Source organism: Pseudomyrmex gracilis, unplaced genomic scaffold (genome assembly GCF_002006095.1).
Source record: "Pseudomyrmex gracilis isolate BER0280 unplaced genomic scaffold, ASM200609v1 scaffold_3987, whole genome shotgun sequence".
Classification (NCBI taxonomy): Eukaryota; Metazoa; Arthropoda; class Insecta; order Hymenoptera; family Formicidae; genus Pseudomyrmex; species Pseudomyrmex gracilis.
The window spans coordinates 1-5,043 of record NW_018024571.1 but is presented as its reverse complement, the minus strand read 5'-3'; the positions used below and the strand labels follow the sequence as shown (position 1 = coordinate 5,043).

The window sequence follows — 5,043 nt, the reverse complement described above, 5'->3', positions numbered from 1 at the left end:
TCGTCGCGCTAATTGTGCATCGACAAAAGAAAAGCATTCCTAACCGACCCGAAAAGCGATCGCAAAGTCGCAAGTACGAGAAACGCGTCGAAACAAACTAAAGGCTGTTGACGCGCAACAGCTGATCGAGCGCACGGTCATTGACCCGGCCCTTTGTTTGGCGAACCTCGCGTTGAAAGTGTTTTCGCGTGGCGAGACTAACTCGCATATAGAAAAAGCGGCGCGAGGAATTCACGTGCTCCTCGTGTCACGCGGAAAACCAAGCTGCCGAATACTCTTGGTTAATCCCGCACGGTGATTCCCGTGGGGAATCTTCGGAGCGTTATCGCGGAAATATTCCGCGCACTGTATCTGCAATCATTATCTCTATTGTTTATTTTTCTTTAATACGCTCAAGAATATATTGTTCTATTTAATTTTAATTCTCGCGTNCATTTTATTCTTCCGCGACCTTACTCCATTTTCTACCACCCCGCCCCTCTCCGTTCGGTCCAGAGCTAGTCGGCCCGAATTCATCCCACAAGCCGTCTTAAAAATTGACACGCGGGACGCGTGTCTGGCGCCCACACTAGAACTAATTAACACTGACGAGCTTGTGAATTCGGAGGTATTCCGAGTGTCGAACTCCAGAGGCGGAGCTCCGACGGAGATAGAGCACATCTCCTCCTTTTTCTTGGTGGCGTAGTTGGAAAAATACGTCACAATATATATAATACAATACATAATGTAAAACGAAAACACTGGTATTATAATATTAGTACATATAATACATGTATATACATACATATCTATTACGAATAGTCAACGCAACGATGATCCTGTCTTTACAAAGTGATACCAGCAACTTATTGTGATAAGAGCAACTAATTCCAGTTGCTGTTATCACTTTGTAAAGACATGATTGTCGTTGCGTTGACTCAAATTAACAACTTACTATGATCTTACCTTTAAAAAACAGAACTGATCATACGTAACTCCAGCGATTTGTTATTATATAAGGATTTTGAAAAAGACCGAATACGACGGTCGAAACGTCAATCAAGAATAATGTTAATAGAATACTAAAATACAAAATAATCAACACTACATGAACCGTGTTTATATGCTCTCATTGGTTGATATTCTCTAATTATTTTTGACATTTGGAGCATCCCATACTTTATTCAGAGTTATTATTAAAAACTACACTGGAACTTTAATACCTTTTCTTCTGATTGTTTCCTTCATGATACATCTTGTTTCTCAAAAAAGTACTCTTTTTAAAACTTTTTTCTCATATATTATATGTGTAATGAACACAAATTCTATGTTCATCTACCTGTATTTGTGACTTGAAAAAAGTACCACACACCTTAAAAAGAATAATACATATTACCTTCACTTTAAGAAATCAGTGCATTATATTTTATTACTACATTCGAAAAACGTACTTGGCATTTATAAGGTTATTTAAGATGACGTTTGATATGGCTTTTTAAATGTGCCTTAGTTGTAAAAGCTGTATCGCATATGTCACATTTGTACGGACGCAACAATGAATGAACTGCTTCATGGTTAGTTAAATATTGTTTTGTACTAAAACTTTTATCGCATACCTTAAAAAGAATAAGACACATTGTCATTTTGAAAAGGCAAGACGCAATATATTTGACAAATACAATCGGAAAACGTACTTGACACCTATAAGGTTTTTCACAGGAAGGATGACTGGTAACTTGTTGCTCCATATTTCACTTACGTTGGAAAGTTGTTTTGCACGTGTCACAATCGTATGAACGCAATGATGAAAAAGGACAGTTTTATAAATATTTAAAGCGCATTATTATACATTAGGTATATGATAAATTTAGTGAAAAGTAAACAGACTGCAAGAAAAAAAAAAGATTGAGGATAGACAGAAAGAAAGTGAGAAACAGAGTAAGAAAGAGATTACGTGAGAGAAAACATTAAGTATACTTCAGTGTATATTCAGAGCGTTCGACAATTACTTTAAAGTCTCTCGTAGGTAGATGGAAGTAAACCTGAGTCGAAACGTCTTGAATTAAATTTTTCTATTACATTTAATAAAGGAGTAATTATTGAATAAATCAAGTTAATCAGCGCCGACTTGTAGCTGGGCGGACCTCAGTGAGCCGCGCGACTGGTGTGCGGGAGTGCTCCGCGCGGCTCACTCACGTGCGCCCAACTAAAAGTCGGCGCTAATTGGCGTGATTTATTCAATAAGGACTCTTTAAATATATACTATATATATATATATATATGTAAAAGAAAAAAATGGTTGAGGATTACTTTTCGACTTAGTCTTCTTCCTGCTACCTACCTACAAGAGATTGTAAAGTAATTGTCGAACACTTTGTATATTTTCCTTACTTTGCGCACCGTTTTCTGCTAGTTACGGTAATATCATCAATAGACTGTTATACATTTTTTTGTTTCTCTTGATCTGAGCAAATCTTTATCAATATACGTAAACATTTTAAACTGAAAAGTTTTATACATACATACGTGTGGCGTTTGACAAACAGTGAGCAAGTAATCATATACGGAGAAGATTTCTATGAAGAACACGATGTGTATACGGAAAAGCACAATAGAAAACTAAACGTTGAGCTCGCAGATATGTTATCGCAAACGAAACAAAAACCTAAGACGTAAACACAATCTCGTCCTAGGTATAAATATAAATAGGTAGAAATGTCATTATATTGTGATGTGGTGTGTAGCGAAAGACAGATAATATGTTACATGTAAGTAACGATATGTTGAAGTGACTTTGAAGATTATTTGAAAAAGAAAAAGATAATTACACCTCAACTTTTTTTTTAATTCTACTTTTGCAATGCTTATTTATAAAAAGTCAAATTCAGTCGGCTGTAAATCGAATTTTATTTTCAATTATTGAAATCATTGTACTTCGTTACACATCTATTCTGAATGCCATGCTACTGAAAAAGCAAATAGTTTCTCTGTAAAGAGATCTCGAACATATATATATATTTGGATGATCCAGTAAGCGAATACGATCGGACACTTAAAGAAAAATAGAAAGAAACTGAAACCTAACAGGTTAATCGATTTACGATAAGAAAGTCGGGAGACTTGTGTTAAACACTTCTGAGTTGCGATTAAACAAATTACATAAAAAAAAATGCGTACGTAAAATCGTGTGAAAACTATGAATCGGAATAAAAAATCCTTCTCCAGAAATAAAGGAAATATAGTAAAGAATGGGATAAAGCCTAAAAATTTAAGAAAAACAAAAAAAAGTTTTTAGACTGTTTTTACAGAAACTACATTTTTACTTTATATGCAAAATTGGCCATATAAATCCAAATAAAAATACCTTTATCCCAAACTAGAAACATAGACGAATATTTTGAGTGCTTCAAAAAAGATTTTGAAGCCTTGTAAGACAAGAAAACTGGGAAATACGATTAGTACAATTTTAGCAGAAGCGTCAGAGAGAAACATATGTCTATCCTTGGCTCACTCATGTCATCTATCCTTGTTTTGGTTTGATTCGGTCCCGAGAGATGGCGCCACCTACCCGATAGCGTAGCGGTTGAGTAGCAGCTGAGCGGACTTTTGCCAGCTGTTCAGCATCCTCTTAACGCGCAGCTGCACAAATCAACGCGCGCGAAGATCGCATCTGAAATAGACGTACCTCCGAGATATTCCATCGAACGGAGGAAATCAACGATGATCGAACTAATCTCCTTTGCTATTATCCGAATGGTACGTATTAACGTGGGGAGAAAAGAGTAGCCGAGTTTCCAAAGATCGAATAATAAAGAGTCTCGGATGTCGGGAATGAAACAATAAATTGATGTAATTTCAATTAACCAAATTTCCTCGTACTCGCACATGATAACCAAAAACCAAAAATATTCCAAACTGTGTACTAATAGTGTAAAATTGTGATAAACTTACACGCGATACGCATATATCGACATGTAGAAGTGGTAGTATAGTGCATTTTATCTCGTATCTACAAACAAAAACATTTAAAGAAACTAAAAATTTCGAGAAAATCTTTGTGATATTCTGAAGTGAATCAAAATTATTCTATTTGTGAGAAAACTCAAAAAACTGTTACGATTAAAAGATGTAATTCACTGAGCGAATTTGTGAGACATTGTTAATGAAGGAAAAAAAATTTAACGGATTAAAAAAAAACCTTATTCCACAATGGACTCCATTAGTCAAAATAGGTCAAAATAGGTTAACACGTTGAGCGCCACGTCAGCCGTCGGTGGCTGACACTAGACTTTACGTTTAGGCCACGTCAATCACCGCTGGCTGACAGCGTGTAACATGATATAGAACTATAAAATTTACACTGTTTTATGGAATTACAGAAAATTTAAACGTAAACTATCTTCTACTGCAATAAGAAACATTGGCTCTACAATTTCAGCGCTTCTAAGCGGCGCGCGTGGCCTGACTTCCTTAAAAATCAGCGTGGCGCTCAACGTGTTAAATTCGCTCGCGTGGACGTGCGATTCGAAAGTGTTTGTCGCTAATGACATTTGTTTTGTTTCGATGACGATAAAACTCCGGCGACATTTATCATTTATCTCCATCTGATTACACGTGCGTGTGTGTGCGTATTCTCCGAGGCTGACTCGTAAAAATAAACAACTAGGCGCAGAGTGTGTGCCTATTAAGCCCGTTCTACATTGATCGCAAGCGCAAACGCAAGGAATAGATCTCGTAGAATTGACCAATCACGCTAGTCAATTAGCTGATTCGAGCAATACGATTAGTCAATTCTACCAGACCTGTTCCTTGCGTTTGCGCTTGCAATCAATGTAGAACAGGCTTTAAGTTGATAATACTATATATAACACAAGTAATAATTAACACAAAGCTTTGACATTTATCAAAAATATGGCCTTTGCTACCCTTAAAACGTGTGCAAAATTTCTGACCGAAACATCATATAGTTTGTGAATAGACGCATTTGTTTAACNCAGAGACCCTATTTTTGCACTTAATTATGCCAGCTGTTAACAATGATACAGCAACCAGCATGGTCTAGTT

General features: G+C 36.3%; 1 long non-coding RNA gene across 1 annotated transcript; it reads right to left on the bottom strand.

Moving 5' to 3' along the window:
- Positions 1 to 757: 757 nt before the first annotated feature.
- LOC109863278 lies at positions 758 to 2,045 on the bottom strand. Its single transcript, XR_002251312.1, has 4 exons — positions 1,674 to 2,045; positions 1,431 to 1,595; positions 1,203 to 1,351; positions 758 to 1,061 (listed from the first exon to the last, which is right to left on the bottom strand). It is a non-coding gene; the product is annotated as an uncharacterized LOC109863278 (long non-coding RNA).
- Positions 2,046 to 5,043: the final 2,998 nt, after the last annotated feature.